Source organism: Chiloscyllium plagiosum, chromosome 18, assembly GCF_004010195.1.
Source record: "Chiloscyllium plagiosum isolate BGI_BamShark_2017 chromosome 18, ASM401019v2, whole genome shotgun sequence".
Taxonomy (NCBI): domain Eukaryota; kingdom Metazoa; phylum Chordata; class Chondrichthyes; order Orectolobiformes; family Hemiscylliidae; genus Chiloscyllium; species Chiloscyllium plagiosum.
Window position 1 is genome coordinate 27,028,970 of NC_057727.1, and position 17,968 is coordinate 27,046,937.

Below are 17,968 nucleotides of genomic sequence, written 5' to 3' on the forward strand. Positions count from 1 at the left end.
AGGCAGCATCCAGGGAACAGGAGAATCGACGTTTCGGGCATAAGCCCTTCAGGCCTGAAGAAGGGCTTATGCCCGAAACGTCGATTCTCCTGTTCCCTGGATGCTGCCTGACCTGCGCTTTTCCAGCAACACATTTTCAGCACTAATAGCATGCTGGCCTTCATAACAAGAGGGATTGAGTATGGAAGCAAAAAGAGTTTCTTCTGCAACTGTACAGGGCCCTGGTGAGACCATACCTGGAGTACTGTGTGCAGTTCTGGTCTCCAAATTTGAGGAAAGACATTCTGGCTGTTGAGGGAGTGCAGTGTAGATTCACGAGGTCAATTCCTGGAATGGTGGGATTACCTTACGCTGAAAGACTGGAGTTAATGGGCTTCTATACCCTTGAGTTTAGAAGACTGAGAGGGGATCTGATTGATCCATAAGATTATTAAAGGATTGGACTCTCTGGAGGCAGAAAACATGTTTCTGCTGATGGGTGAGTGCTGAACCAGAGGGGCCAACTTAAAAATATGGGGTAGACCATTTAGGACAGAGATGAGGAGAAACTTCTTCACCCAGAGTGGTGGCTGTGTGGAATGCTCTGCCCGAGAGGGCAGTGGAGGCCCAGTCTCTGGATTCATTTAAGAAAAAGAGTTGGATAGAGCTCTCCAGGATAGTGGAATCAAGGGTTACGGAGGTAAGGCAGGAACAGGATACTGATTAAGGATGATCAGCCATGATCATATTGAATGGTGGTGCAGGCTCAAAGAGCAGAATGGCCTACTCCTGCATCTATTGTCTACTGTCTTATTGCCTCAATTCATTATATAATGGAATAACTCCATAAGTGTTTCACTCCTGTAAAGAATATTACTGTTCATGGTTTTAATGAGCTTGGCCTCGCAATGCTAATGGCTTTACACATTAAGGGTGCAGTCTCCATTATAGTCATAGATATATGTCATAGGGCGGCACGGTGGCACAGTGGTTAGCACTGCTGCCTCACAGCGCCAGAGACCTGGGTTCAATTCCCGCCTCAGGTGACTGACTGTGTGGAGTTTGAATTGTACCAGCCTCCACCACTTCCTCTGGCAGCTCATTCCATACATGTACCACCCGCTGCGTGAGAAAGTTGCCCCTTGGGTGTCTTTTATCTTCCCCTCTCACCTGAAACCTATGCCCTCTAGTTCTGGACTTCCTGATGCCAGGAAAAAGACTTTGCCTACTTACCCTATGCATGCCCCTCATAATTTTGTAAACCTCCATAAGGTCACCCCTCAGCCTCCAATTCTCCAGGGAAAACAGCCCCAGCCTGTTCAGCCTCTCCCTATAGCTCAAACCCTCCAACCCTGGCAACATCCTTGTAAATCTTTTCTGAACCCTTTAAAGTTTCACAACATCTTTCTAATAGGAAGGAGACCAGAATTGCACGCAATATTCCAACAGTGGCCTAACCAATGTCCTGTACAGCCACAACATGACCTCCCAACTCGTGTACTCAATACTCTGACCAATAAAGGAAAGCATACCAAACTCCTTCACTATCCTATCTATCTGTGACTCCACTTTCAAGGAGCTGTGATTAGAGATTTTCCTCAATAGGTGATTTTCATAACTTTTCAACTGAGTTATTATTTGAAATCGGTTTGGTGGGCAGGGTTGAGATGTTTATTAGGATCAAGGGACTCCCAGGGATCTCTTTATCTACTTTTGAGATCATGGAAGGCCGTTGGTGCTGATAAAAGACAAAATTGTTGCTCTCTACAACTCCAGTCCACTGATTACTAGCTATTTGACAGCTAGAAGGCCACAATCTAGATCAAGTCACTCCTTGTGGTTACTGGCTTCACAGATGCCAATAACTTGTCATTTCAAGTTGTGATTCATTCACGAACCTTTTAATGAGGTTTATCTGGATGTCCAGCTGTAGGGTGCATTTCCAAGAAGATTCACATGAAACAATCTCTGTAGAACTCTGGTTGATTTATCATTACTTACCACAAACACATTGAGATCTACTGCATCATCCATTTAACAGGCAGGTATCATCAACAAAGACTGGAGATCAAATCTGTGACCTTTTTACCTGTGTGGCCCCACCACTCACTCAAATGGAGGCTTTAGTTGTTTTGGTGAAATCTTCTTGAGCGTTTTGTGAAATGGAACCAAGGCGTAATGACCTTTTATCCCTGCTGTCAAAATTATAACTGTGGTGTTCATTTAGAATCTCCAAGGATGTGTTTGTTTGGAACAAATTAGCAAATGTTGTTAAAGTCTATATATCCAAATGTCTGTTTTATTGTGTTATAAACTACTGTTGGCAACACACAGCCAGCAATCTATCTTCTCTTACTCAGGTTATGATAACATCTCTTTAATTAAATGCTGTGAGTGATAATCATCCAGAGAAAGGCAGTTATCCATTTCAGACGCATTTTCTTCAAGTATGGGTGCAAATCGTTATGCTCCATTTAACACCAGCTAATGCCTGAGGATGTTTTCTTGATTGGAGGAAGGGTACCAAGCATTAATCAGATGTGTGGATCATTCACAGGTCACCAACTACTCCTGTACTGACCAGGGAAACAAATAAGAGATTTAAGTTTAGCATGTGTGGACCTGTAAACTCAAGTTTTAAAAACTTTTATGCAGAGACAGAAAAAAAAAATCAACATTGGTATAAGATGTCAAATGTTAAAATGTGAGCAGTTAAGGAGGCACACATCACTTTTTTTATAAGCCTTCAGACCACCTTGGGTCTCACTAGGTAGATTTAAAGTCAGCCTATAAGTCTAAGTGATCAATGAAGGGGTAGGTGTGCCATAACTATGGGAAAAATATCACTATTGTAATCTTTCCCAAAATATTCCTTTTTTGCACACTCAACTTAATAAGCATCACTTAAAGTCCTGATACTTGTTTTCAGCCTGCAAAAATACATTTTCCACAATGTGTAACGAGCAATCCTGGAAATAACACAAGTGGCTTTGAGACCATCACCCATTTTATACAGAAGAATGGATCTGTAATTGTGTATTTGCTCTGAATGCAATTCACTTCTATATGAATTCAATATCATCATCGCATAACCAACTATCAAGCTTAGTGATTCCCATTCAAATAGAAGTACTTAGTGCAATCTTTGAAATATTTCAATTATCTGTGCTGAACTTTCACTTTTGGGAGTGGGGCACACAATCCAAAACACATTCTCTTGGGAAAAGTAGTCACTGAACTTTTTATCCAGGAAACCCCCAATCTCCCCCTTGATTAGATTTGCTGCCCCACTAAAGACAATTAGGCAGGCTCCCTGAGGTTCATCAAGAACTCAGTTCTGAGCATGAGTACTGTAGTACTAGGTATGTAACTGAGAGGACACTTCAACGTGATGGTCCTCTCAAACCCTATCAAAAGTGCTTTTTCAATTTCTGATCAGAAATCTGTTCACTACTGAGTGGGGACCCAGGTTGGGGATTGGCAGGATTTCCTGTGCCTGCCAATTTTGGGTAAAGGGATAAATAGAGCCCCAAAATTACCACCACTGGTTTCCAGACCTCCTTCCTGGCACAGGCCACAATGAGAAAGGTGCATTCAAGACATTGAGCCTTTCACATCCATCTCTCTCAAAAGGATGCTTAGCCTTCAACAGACTATGGCAGTAAGTATTTGACAGCAAAGACCTCCTGAAAGCAACAGACTGTTCAAGCAGCTGTCATCACCACACTTCCATACTGCAGTGTGCTTTCAGCTGTGTCTCAGTAACACGAGTGTTAGAGAAATTCCAGCAGCAATGTCTCTGCTACATTGTCCAGATTTAATGGGAGGGCCTTCAAACAAATGTAGGTGTGCTTCTTGAAGCTAGCTCTCCAAGCATTTAGGTGAAACCCTTGCAAATCCAACCATAAAGGATTGGTAACTGTGGCCAGGCACTTTATCTATGAGGTACTGCTTTATCAGCTCTCAAATGGCCAGTTTTCCAGGGGAAGGAAAAGAAAACACTCCAGGCTCTTTCTGAAGCACAACAGCATTTCCAATCATAGAGTCAAAAAAACTGCACATGCTGAAATCCAAAGTAGGCAGGAGGCTGGAAGAACACTGCAAGCCAGCCAGCATCAGGAGGTGAAGAAGTGGACGTTTAGGGTGTAACCCTTCTTCAGGACTGGGGGTCAGTGTAGTGGAGTATCTGAAGCTCCCCCTCCACCCAACCCCAGTCCTAAGAAGGGTTAACCCAAAAGGTCAACTTCTCTACCTCCCTGATGCTGCCTGGCTTGCTGTGTTCTTCCAGCCTCCTGCCAGCACTTCCATTCATGACTGAGAAATGCTTGACTTCCAACTATCCAAAATAGCACCAAGCTGTCCTCCATATCACATCACACTTGAGAACAAATACTTTAATGATAAGGTAGAGCAGTCGCAGAGAAGGATAGAAAAGGAAATACTCATCATCCCATTACTTTGAGATGTCCTGTCCCATGTATCCAAAGATCTGCAGGTTGAGAATCAGGCCATCAATCTATTCAGTATATGAAGTCACATGGAGTAAACCTGAATAGGCAGCAGCTTCAAATCAAGGGAAACTAATGACAATATTCGAAGCACAAGAAATAGAATGGTAGGAATGTAATGAGAAACATGGAGATTTAGGAGCAGCAGAAGGTCATTCAGCCTATTGAGGCCACTTTTGCCATTCAGCATGTTTATAGCTGATCCTGCATCTCAATGCCATAGTTCTATTTACCATACTCCTGGACTCCTTTACCCTTTAGAAGTCTTCCATTTCTGTCTTAAATAAGATTTGGCTTCTGCGCCCTTCTGTGTTTGCGGCACAGTGAAAAAAATTCTCCTCCTCTCAGTCCAAAATGGCCTATCACATATCCTGAGATTATGACCCTTTGTTGTAGATTCTTCAGCTGGGGAATCATCATCTCTTCATCCAGTCTATCCAGCCCTGTCAGAAGTTTACTTGTTTCAATGAGACCTCCTCTCATTCTCTTAAGCTCCAGTGAATACAGGCCCAATTAACCCAATCCCTCCTCGTGTGACAAACCTGCCATCCCAGGAATCAATCTGGTTACCGCAAACTCTTACTAAGATAATAAGTTAACAGCAGGTTTCAGTTGCTACAGTGATTAATTATGCCATACCATGAACTCAAAAGCAATTTGTGTAATTAGTTTCCATTTACCTTTGTCAACCTACAGTGTTTCATAACTTAAGTCAGCAATAATCTTGTTCATACTTACAGTAATATTTCTTTAAAGTTAATATCTTAAGGTTTCCAGATTATACAAATCATGACTTAATACAAAAACACCTGTTGCATGTTAGCAATAATATTATTGAACAGGCTAGATTACTTAGAAAAATACTCAGTGTATGATCTATGAAGACTAAAATGGCTGTGTAATAGTCCAAGATAATTTTCACCCTATTGGTGCCATAGGTGATGAGATTTTAAAAAATAATTTTGATTAGTTAGTCTTCCTTTCTGATCAACAATTTCAACAAGCTATTTGGAAACTCTAACAATTAAATTTGTTGAAATCAAGTTACTTCAAATACAGAGAATATACTAACTCCATTTTTACTACCAGTTCTGAGGAAGGATCACTTGACCTGAAACACTAACTCTGATTTTTCTCTCCAGATGGCTGCTAGACCTGCAGATACAATCAGTTATTTTAGGAGAATGAAGTTTGCAATCTTCTGTTTACAAAAACAAACTCCAATTTGCACTATAATCATTAATATCTAATTTTACTGAAATTTTCCAAGCCTGTATCTAGTCCAACTCTACTTTTTTGCTTCAGTTTGATCTCTCTAACTCTACAGTCAATCTCTTCTCTACAGTAGTCAGAAGGAAGCACTGGGAATATGGGGAAAACTCATTGTAAACATAATGTTTTGCTGTAGACATGTACACACAAAGTCACACAGAGTCAACGTGCTCAGATAGAAAGAGGACAAAATATACGAGGCCACCCTGATAAAACATACTACATAAAAAGAAAATTTCAAACAAACATTAAAAGGATTGGCTTAGGAATGATTTTGTAACCAATTGATTTAACTCTAAATCCCTCAATGTAAAAATTGATTAAAGAATTGTTCATGAATCTATGGAACATAGATACTTCCTTCAGCAAGAATTAATGAAAGTTAATATTAATTCATAACATCTTTGTTTAAATAAAACAAGTGGCCTGATTTATAAAAGAAAATCACTTCTACCTATCTCTGCTGCTTCAATCAAGTGAAAAGCTTTTGGGTTTAAATTATTGAAAATACAATCTCAGCATTACTGACAGTGTTACATTGTTAAAGGTAGCTTCTTTTGTAAAGCATTACACCACTTTCTCTCTGCCCTATCACGTGGATGTAAAGGATCTCAGGGCAATAATCAAAGTAGTGTAGTGAGTTTTCCTGGTTTCTTGACCAATATTCCACCTTCAGCCATCACCAACAACTATGAATATATAATTTATCTCACTGCTATTTGAGAAATTGTTCCATGCATAAATGGGTTACCATGATTGCACTTAAACCAGCATCAACACGTTAAATGTCATTCGGCAGTAATGAAGCACGTTGAGAAGAAACACTGTCACTTTGTCACACTTAAGGCATTAGTTCAGATAATGCCTCTTCATAAACTTTAAAGGGTAACTTACAGATAAAATCTGCACGTGCTGAAACACTGAGCCTGGATGACCTGCAGCCTGGTAGAAGTCAAGTGTGATGGAAGTACCAGCTCACCCCCCTCACCCCCCCTCAGCCCCCCCGCCACCACCACCACCACCTTTCCTGGTCAACCCATCATGATTGCCTCTCTGTATCCATAAACACAACTGCTGGAAAATGAGAATAGAATGGTTAGGTGCTTAATTTTGATTGGCACAGACCTAATGTGCCAAAGGGCCTTTTTCTGTGCTGCAGGGTCTATGACAGATTATTCAGCATGGATCACCTGTTTCCATGTGGATTTTGCTATTGCTACAGGCTCAGCAAACAGTTTATAGAAATCAAATGAAAACAAAGCACTGCAGATGCTGGAAATCTGAAAAACACAGAATGCTCGAAACTCAGCTGGTCTGACAGCATCTGTGGAGAGACAAACAAAGTTTCTTCTTCAGAACTGAAAGAAGTTGCAAGATGTTGTTTTTCTACTTTTGACTGAGATGGAGGCCTACAGTAAAAAGGGGTTGTTGACAGTGGAGAAATTTTTAAAAATGTAAAATGGGTTTGGGGGGGGCACGCTCAATGGGCACACCTTTTTTTTTTCTGCTTAGGAATTTTACAGCTCTGAGCTCTCCCCATTGAATTCCACAACTTTAGAAACTGCCTGCAAAATGTGTTTTTGTTACTTTCTCTCCCCCGCCCACCCCATCGCCACCCCTCCCCACAGCCTTGTCTTGTTTACTTTTGTCTTACTGAAGATCCATTCTCTCTCTACCTCTTACACCTTAATTTCCCCTATTTCACATCTCTCATACCAACATTAACAACCCCTTTGGCTTTTGCAGTGGCCCTCTGCTTCTGTCAAAAGTATATAAAGAAAATATTTTCATAAACCTCTGAAAAAAAGAGTCACACTGGACCCAAATCATTGTTTTGTTTCTCTCCACACAGGTGTTGTCAGTTTATTTATAGAAATCAATTTGCGCACCTTGCAAGTGGTTGATGATTCCTTTCAATGGAGCTGGTGGGTGGGGCAGGGGGGTCATTCTTGCTCTTAGTTATTCAAGGTTACGAGGAATTTACTTTGTTGATTAATTTCAATACTAGCATCAGACCAGTGACATTAAGTGAATGATGTTACCATCAAACTTCTTTTGATGTATATATCCCGTGCATACCCAATTCCCTCCCTGAAATGACTTCTATAGCAGTCAGCTCCAATTGCGTGAACATGTGCCATGGACACCATTTTTGGATCTGTACCAATATCTATAGCACTGGATGTATGGGAGTACCACAAATGAATTTTGTGGTCATTGTGTCACCTCACAAGAAACCGTATGTACCTTTTGTGTCAATGTGTAACACAGTTCTATATGAAGTCTGCCATCTAGATCAATAAAATAATTTAGAAACCCTACAGTGTGGCAAGCAGCCATTCAGTCCATCAAGTCTACACGGAGTCTTCCATCCAGATGCTATACATGTATATACCCCCAGACGTACCATGGCTAATCCACCTAATCTGCACACAATGGGACAATTTAGCCAGTGCACCTAACCTGCACATCTTTGTACTGTGGGAGGAAACCAGAACCTCACAGAAAACCACACAAACACTGAGAGCTACAAACTCCACACAGACAGAGATCCAAGGCTGGAACTGAACCCAGGTCCCCTGGTTTGCAGTGCTACCTACTGAGCCACAGGGTCACCCTTTCACTACATTACAAATGAATTACGAGTGAAATTTAAAGCACCAGTATTGTTTTCACTGAATAACTAAAAGTATAAGATTATCTAATTCATATTTATAAATTTAAAGATTTTAACAAAGAAGGAGATGTTAAGTGTAATGTAACACCTACAGCCATCAGTGTTTTAATCAGGGGTGTAAGCTGAAAAGCACTGCTTGCATTCAATGTTAACATCGCAAGTACTTGTTTATGTACATTTAAATAATTACAGCATAATGAAGGTAATTTGGAGTACTTGAGAACTTACAAAGAAATAAAAGATCTGGCTAATCAGCTGCAAGAATGACTGAGTAAACTAAAGCCAAAGGGAACAAGTGCAATCTGATTGGACAATTACCAATTGACATTTAGATATGTTAAAAGTTTGGTCATTACTGTTGACTTTGAAAAACTGCAAAAACTAAGAATTACAAAACATATTACAGCTATCTGGCTGGTCAAATCCTGGATAGAAATGAAAGTGGAAGAAATATGGTCAAAGGTCACCATAAGAAATTCCCTCGGAATGAACAGAAATAATTTCACAGTGCAGCTCTTCACTGTAGTAGGGTCTGACAATTTTTTACATCAGAAAAAAATGAAGCAATTATCAATTTAGAATGAAGCATCATTTTATTCTGTTAGACAAATAGACAATGTATAGTGTTTCTGATTATTTGTGATTTTTTTTTCAGTGCTTGTTTCCACCTTGTTAACCATCCAAAAATAATGTTTTCCAGGTAATCACTGTGTGAGGCTTTGCACAGCTATGATTGCCTTTCCAAGTCCTCCTCCTACAGACCCTGTACATTCCCTATCCTTGTCAGCAAATCTTTCTTCTTTTTCTCCTAACTTAATGGCACATTCAATAATGTTCACATCTTTCATAGTTATTTGAGTAGGGGCTTCACTTCCTTCATATTTCATTTCCTGTTTCATTTTCAGTCTAAAACTCCTTGTAGATTACATCTCCTTGTAACAGATCCTTCTTTTGACACTGCTTTCTTCAATTCATGCAGTATGTTTAAGGCCATTCACAAAATATGTCTGAGGGCTGCATGTGTATGTGTAACAGCTTAGAGGATGTCCAGCCTGAATTTCTATTGCTACAGCCCACATCCTTAATCATGTCTGTTGTATGAGCAATCCATACCACTGATCATCATGTTATGTGAGCTTTCTATACTACTGCTCATTTGAGGGTAGATTTGCTGCCACCAGTTTCTTTCAGGGTAGAGATCTAAAGCAGCTGCTTGGTCTCAAGTGGTAGAGAAAAAACACTTGGGAGTCTAATGAAAAGCGGTTATTCTTTTAAACAAAATGATAGTAACTAGGTACAAGTTACACTGATATGGTAAACACTGTTGTAAAGATGATCAGGAAAACCCAGAAGTTAGGCCTTATTCCTTTGAGATCTTAAGCCCTTCTCTCACTACATCCATACAGCATCATCATAGTGAATAGTGTGTGAAGCACTTCCAGCTTTAACTTTTCATACTGTTACATCCTTACATCATCTAATAATCTATCTCAATACAGTTGGTTCTGCCATAATGCGCATTTCTTCAATGTGAATTGGTGATTGAAGAATTTAGACCATTATTTATAAAACGTGAACTTTCCTTACCTGTATTAGCTATAACGTGATTCCAGTCCCATTGGTTTAAATGGTGATGCTATTATGCAATTTTCTTATAACGCAGATCGCATAGGAACAGAACTATTGCATTATATCAGAACAGGCTGTAGGAACTTTCTGGAGCAGGATATAATGCTTTGAATACTGTCCATGCACTAATTATGTCCATGTTAAGCACAGATTTGTTTTATCAATACTTCCCTTCAACTTTAAAACATACAATTGCTCAGAACTAAATCCGGCTAGCATTTAGCACGTTGAAAGTTCTAATGCCTAAAGAATGGATAACTTCAGGGCTTTTGTTCTGAACACATTTAACAAAGTTAAAAATCTCACAACACCAGGTAATAGTCCAAGTTTAATTGGAAGCACTCACACATGCACCCTCTCACAGACTTAGACCCCTTTACTTTCACTCACTCACTCACACAGACACTCACGACCCCCCCCCCCATCCTCTCCCCGCCCTCTTTCTCCCCCCGTCCCCCCAAATATGCATATGCACACATATGTTTGTGGGGTGAATTTGTACTTGCAGAGTTACATTGTACTTTGCTCAAAAACTGCATGAATCCATGTAAGATTCTGTTAATTCATTTTTTTTAAAATTAGAATCAGTCTAAACATTATGGCACCGAGGGCAGCACACCTTCAACACATTATCTGGGCTGACACCAGTTATAGAGTCATAGAGATGTACAGTATGGAAACAGACCCTTCGGTCCAACCTGTCCATGCCGACCAGATATCCCAACCCAATCTAGTCCCACCTGCCAGCACATGGCCCATATCCCTTCAAACCCCTCCTATTCATATACCCATCCAAATGCCTCTTAAATGTTGCAATTGTACCAGCCTCCATCACTTCCTCTAACAGCACATTCTACCCTCTGCGTGAAAAAGTTGCCCCTTAGGTCTCTTTTATATCTTTCCCCTCCCACCCTAAACCTATGCCCTCTGGGAAAAGACTTTCTCTCTTTATCCTATCCATGCCCGTCATAATTTTGTAAACCTCTATATGGTCACCCCTCAGCCTCCGACGCTCCAGGGAAAACAGCCCCAGCCTGTCAGCTTCTCCCTGTAGCTCAGATCCTCCAACCCTGGCAACATCCTTGTAAATCTTTTCTTAACCCTTTCAAGTTTCACAACATCTTTCCAATAGGAAGGAGACCAGAATTGCACCAGAATTCCAACAGCGGCCTAACTAATGTCCTGTACAGCCGCAACATGACCTCCCAACTCCTGTACTCAGTACGCTGACCAATAAAGGAAAGCATACCAAACGCCTTCTTCACTATCCTATCTACCTGTGACTCCACTTTCAAGGAGCTATGAACCTGCACTCCAAGGTCTCTTTGTTCAGCAACACTCCCTAGGACCTTACCATTAAGTGTATAAGTCCTGCTAAGATTTGCTTTCCCAAAATGCAGCACCTCGCTTTTATCTGAATTATACTGTTAAAGTTCACCTGAGAACGTAATTTTTTTTAAAAAAAATTTGCGATTTACATATGAAAGTAAAACTAACATGGTTATTCTAACAGATGAGAGACTTAACAAACAATCAAGGTATTTTTCAATGTATAATTTCTGTAAAATCATACTGTAAACTTTTGCTATAAATTCTGTGCCTTACAATTGTGTACTTCACAACCACCTGATGAAGGAGCAGTGCTTCGAAAGCTAGTGCTTCCAATTAAACCTGTTAAACTATAACCTGGTGTTGCGAGCTTTAAATTTTGTAAACCCCAGTCCAGCACTGGCATCTCCAAATCATTCAACAAGAGCATTACTTTCTCTGGTTATTTGAAACCATGTTAGGCACCTTCATCAAGCTCATCATGGGTCGCAACTCACTTGTTTCCACCGCAACAGCATTTCAACATTGTTGAGAACAGTTTCAATTTTTCATAAGCTGTGCCCTTTGCAAACCTCATTTGCTATTTTCCTTTATGGTCCAGATCAACACTCAAAGCTTTACTTTCAATGTCAAAGATCCTGCAGGAGCCACTTTACTTGAATTCCATTAGCACTAAGGTCAGTCTGGGCTAAGCCTTAAGTGTTGCCTGTAGAAGGGGTGAATACCAAAGAAAAAGATAGATCTTACAACTGGAGCCACTAAAACTGGGTGCTTACAATAAACTGAGTTATTTACAGTGATATAACACTGTGAATCATTATTGAGGCACATAAGGAATATTGTTGTAAGTTTAGGATCGTCATCTGAAGTATAACTAATGTTGGATTCTGTTAAAAGTTTGAACTAAAAAGACACTTTAGAAAAATGGGAACCTAATGTGTATTTACATCTATGCTTAAATTTACATTAATAACACAACAACTGAACTTTCTGCAGTATTGGAGATGCCAAGCAAGTTCCAAAGCATTGATATCAATAAAGCACACTAGCATCTTGTGAGACTCAAAGGTACCTTAAAAATGAATATCACAGTTATACCATAGCAAGGTTTGTAACTTTACTAAGACAAGGGTAAAACCTAAAGCCAGTGAAATGAACAATGGCTTTTCTACTAACCAAACTGGTGTAGAATGTAATCCAGTCTGGATTACTCTAGCACAAACAATTATTCAGACCAGACTTTTGTCATCAAATGCAAGTAGGAACAGAGTCAAGAAACTGAAATCTTTACTCTTTTAACTGTACATTCCTAAATATGTTCATTGACCTGACCTCTACTGCCTTCTGTGTAGAGAATTTGACAAGTCACTGCAATTTGTGCAAAGAAATGTTTCCTCTTTTCAGTTCTATCCCATATCCCAAGACTTTGACCCCTGGTTCTAGACTCCCAAACCAGGGTAAACATCCTCCTTGCATCTAATCTATCCAGCCTTGTTATAATTTTGTACATTTCAATCGGATACCTTCTTATCATTCTAAAGTTAAGTAAATGCAGACCCAGTCAAATCAATCATTCCTCATAGGACAGTCTTGACATCTTCAGTATCAGCTCAGTGAACCTATGCTGTATTCCTTCTATAGTGATTGTAACAATGTCAGCCAGGTGGACCTCATAGAATAAGTGTTCCCTGATTGGATCAGGTTAACCTGATCCAGTCAGAGAGCCCTGGCTGACAGGTATAATCACACCTCGCATCTAAAATTCTGAGACTGTTTTTACAATTACAATGTGAAATGTTTGAGATAGCCCAGCCTGTTTTTTTTCCCTGGTGGATTGTTTATTGGTATGGTTAAATTACAATATGTAAATCTACTTCTCATTGTTTTCTCAATAGATTTGAACATAGATTTTTGGAAAATGTTTATATTGTAGAAATGTGCATATATTATGGTATGTCATAACTAATAAAGTATTTTTGTTAAGCAGAAAAAAAAATAGGAATGTTTAGGGCCGACTGCCTGCCCCTCTTCCGCGGTTACATTGGAGCCCGGGTGTCTCTGGAGAAGGACACATGATGTCCACCAACACCATGGAGTTGTTCAGGGAGAGGTGGCACCGCAGGGAGTGGAGTGTATTATTTCCCCCTCTAACTCTATTTTGATTTAATCCCTGCCCTCCCCTTCACTGTTTGATCACACAGCATTGCCCTTTGATGTCAAGGGCACTGCTTGTCACTGGCCACTTGGGTGTTTCCTTTCTTCCTGGTGGTGGAAATTTGAATAAAGATTCGTGCACCTTGTGTCTTTCACTGTGTTTCACACTAGCACACACACACCATGGGTGCTGGGGAAAACATAAGCACTACTGCCTAACTGTAGTGTGGGGGTAAAAATAAGAAAAAAAAAGTTAAAAATAGAAAAGAAAAAATAATAAACAGGAGTGTCAGAGGTTCTGCTCATACAGAGCTGGCTCTAAAAAAAATTCTACTCCCTCAGAGTTGGCTCTGAGGAGGCAGGACAAGTGTCAAGTACTATGCACTGCAAATAACAGGAGACCTTTGACGAGATACCTCTGTAGCAAGTATATTCTTTCTTAAATAGGGAAATCAAAGCTGCACACAATACTCCAGCCTTGGTATCACCAAGGCCCTGTTTAAGACATCCCCACATCTTATGTTAGCTTTGTCAGTGAAGCATCTTGTTTTCTATCACCTTTGAAATACAGTGAATATCATGAAGTCACTGTTTTCACAGTGGATACAAAATGAAACTTGCTGTAGAAATTTATGTCTTACCTTTTGAGTCTAAATATCTTTTTAATGACTTTATCATCATTAATAACTACAAAACACTTTCCCACACCGGAAGTTAACTACTTTAAATGTGCTAATTCAGGCCTTCAGGTCACATGACTAGTTGATTTTTAAAATTGAGATTTAAAAGTAAGTATTTTACCTTTTCCTTTCTTTCTTCAATCCAATTGGTCTTTCTGTCTCTTTCGATAGTTTGACATTTAATACACCCGCTCAAAGTTACAGCTCGCTCCTTAAGACGTTAAATTCTTAATCCTTTAATTTGATTGGGTAAGTAAATACAAAGTCGCTTTCCCTGCCCTCTCAGATCCCAGAGCTAGAGTTCTGGATACTCCGGTATTTTCAGTAAATGACCATGAACAAAATGTAAGAATCTAAAGCTGGAACGACAGGTCTAACCAACGGCAGATGCCGTTAATTTACTCCTGCAGCAAATTACAGTCCATTGAATTTGTAAGCAAGATTAGAATGACTGTGCAATTTGTGGTTTGGCATTTAGTTCCTGCATTTTACATAATCTGATTACTTTTTGGGTTCTGCTGTGCACAATTAACTTATTTAAAACTATAGTGTTAAGTGCAAATAAATAACGTAAATCACAAGAGGTAGGACCTTTTTCAAAATGCAACCGGGATTGTGTTTTAAGTCAGCGTGCTTTAGTCGGATGGGACGGAATGCTGAATCCAGAACTAAGAAATGGAGTGAAATAGGTAGATAATGTTATAGCAGTAAAACGTTTAGAAAATAATTCCAATGGCAACATTGGTTCAATAGAAAAATCAAAAGCGAGATGGAAGAGTCAAAGATAAAAGTACTTGGCTTTAAAAACCAATATATTAGAAATAGCAGAAAAAGAAGATAATTGATACAGAATCATCAAACAAAAGTAGATTAAATTAAATAATTTAGATTTAAAACGGCATCAGTAGCAAGGATATTTGCAGCTTTGAAACGGCAAGAACCTGTACTGTGCAGGGACAATTGTAATGGGTTGAAACCTGGCTGCATTTTGTAATGCTGTTAAGTGGCACAGTGAAAATCTTCCTGGTCGTCTAATGCAGCATTACCTTGCATTTAGTGGCCAGAGATCAAGTTTTGGCAAGTTCCATCGCTTGTTGTATGTTGATAGCTGCAATTGCAGGTTGCTTTCCTTTTGACCCACTTTGCCATTTCTAAATCACTCTCTATTTTAGTTTTTGGAAAATTTATGGCTGGGTTCAGAATATTTTACATGTTGAGACACTTTGCTTTAAATATGCTTATTCTTTTATACTGTCTTTGGCTTAAACATTTCCTCTCTAACTGGAGGCAGGAGTACCTGAGTTTGTTGATAATCACTTATGCAATTATAAAACAAACAATCATGCAAATGTTAGATCATAAAATTGAGCATCCACAGCACCTGAGAATTTTGGCAGATTCTAAAGCAATGCAAAGCAAATTTGATTTATTTTTTACAAGATCAAGATCAAAATTACACTGAGAGATTGGTTTTAATGTTATGTTGATTTTGAATTGGGTGGAAGCAGGCAACATATTCACTGGCATTTGAAGTACTTGGCAATTTTTTTTAGGTTTTACTGATTTTTCCTCAATTGCACTAGCAACTAATCACCCTTGAGCTCCTGAGGGACACCAGCAGCAGCAGAGCTGCACACTTTTACAATATGTAACCTCATAGCCTCATGTATTCCACATTCCTCCATCGCCATCAATCCAGAAGGCTAACCCTAGCTCATTAAGGAGTTTAGAAAAGTGTTTTGGGAATAGCACTAGATGTCGCTGAAAATGAGGTAAAAATCTGGTGAAGCTACAAACAGGTGTAAATGCTTTCTAAAACACAAGGGCAGCATCATATGGACAGAGATGAGCAATCCCACAACCAAAAGATCCACCTCTGCAACAATGGCAGAGCTTAGCACATGTCTCTAAAAAGAATGGCTGAGGAATTTACAATCATGTTAACCCAGCAGGGCATAGATTAATTCTTATATCGGCTAAGGTTACCATGAAGGGCTCTCCTTCTCAACCCCTCCTCTTGCTTGAGGTATGGTATGCCTCAGGTTAAACCACCGCCATGTTGTCTCTCTCTAATGAGTGAGCAGTCCTATAGTCTGGTAACACTGTGGAGATTTTACTTTACCTTGACTAACCAAGTCTTCTGAGCCTTCCCCTGACATATCCACTGTCACACAATTCCAGTTCTCTGCCAATTGAATTCACCATGTAAATCACTGAAGTGGGTTTTGCTTCCAGCAGGTATTTTGTTCATGCTTACGGTACCTGTCATAACATTCAAAACAAATACATATTGTAACAATAAAGAATCCAACAAATGTTTAATAAAACTAGCTATTATATATAAATAATATCAGGTCTGTCCTGAAATTAAGCCATTAAATTACACAGAGCAGCATACTTCTTATTGAATGTCATGCTTCAAATGGTCCCAAGTAAGATGACATATGAGACATTTTTACCCTCAGTTCACACGTTATGACACAGTGGTGATATCATGAATATATTTCTTCAAGCTACACTGACATATCAACTGTGATTCATAATACAACATCAAGGAAAGGCTGACTGGACACAGCAAATGCTATAAGCCTCCAAATCATCCCAGAGCAATGTTGAAGTCTTATGTCCCAGAATTAGCCACAGCCTTAGTTGAGATCTTCCAATACAACTACAATACTGCCATCTACCCAACAACTGGAAAATACCCACATATATTCTACCCACATAAAACATGACAAATTCAACTAGAATAAATAAACCATATCCAACAGTTTACTTCCCATTGGGTGGGGAGGAATAAGGTGTAGTGGTGAAATCTTGGAGGTGGTTGACTCTGCACAAAGTGCAACCACTCCTGCTCCCCACCAAGCCCTTGGCCTGTTGATATGCTCCTCCCTACCTTTTCAAAAAAAGCAGTTTTAAAACAACTCTTCCCTGACATGTCACAATCCTGTGTTTTATGACACTGGAGACAGATTGAGACCCATTTAATTGGGCCTCAATAGGCTTATGGAATGCAGCCTAAAAGGCACCTTAGCCATCATCCCCATATATAAATATATTGGAGCCGGGCTGCAGACCCAATATTTTAGTCCAAACCCTCTTGTTGAACACACATTCAGTGGATGGGCCATAAAATTCTGCCCAATAGCTGCAAGGAAAGTAAGTAAGCCTGCTTATTTTTTTTTTTCTTTTTTTTTTTGTTTTTTATTTAACCCCCACACTACCACCTAAGTGCAGTAGTGCTTATTTTATCCCCAGCACCCATGGTGTGTGTGTGCAGGTGTGAGACACAGTGAAAGACACAAAGTGCACCACTCTTTATTCAATTTCCACCACCAGGAAGATAGGAAAACACCCGGGTGGCCAGTGACAAACACTGCCCTTCACAGCAAGGGACAGTGCTGTGTGATCAAAACAGTGAAGGGGAGGGTAGGGACTAAATCAAAGTAAGCCTGCTTATAAAATACAATCATTGATTGACAATTGGTTGAGGATAAATTTGATGAAATTATTGTGTTTTCTATTAAATTAATCACCCTTATCACATTTGACATTTTGCTTTGCATTGTCTATTCATAACAGCTTCTAAGTTTACATTGTCAATATAACATTCATATATATGTTGGTGAATGGTATCTTTTTTTTAATGCTAGGTGAAGGAAGTGGTGAAAGGAGTTTGTTGTCATTCTTGGGATGTGAGTAGCACTGGCAAGTTTATTGCCAATCTCAAATTAACT

The 17,968-nt window shown here is 39.5% G+C and overlaps 2 long non-coding RNA genes across 3 annotated transcripts in view; one reads left to right on the top strand and one right to left on the bottom strand.

Moving 5' to 3' along the window:
* Positions 1 to 17,968, top strand: part of LOC122558986 — an 85,627-nt gene that overhangs the window by 17,314 nt on the left and 50,345 nt on the right. The window lies entirely within an intron of this gene.
* On the bottom strand, positions 1,921 to 17,210 carry LOC122558988. Of its 2 annotated transcripts, none has more exons than XR_006314301.1 (3): positions 17,128 to 17,210; positions 16,351 to 16,490; positions 1,921 to 2,550 (listed from the first exon to the last, which is right to left on the bottom strand). It is a non-coding gene; the product is annotated as an uncharacterized LOC122558988 (long non-coding RNA). The 2 variants fall into 2 exon arrangements; XR_006314302.1 differs by having other exon boundaries at positions 1,921 to 2,555.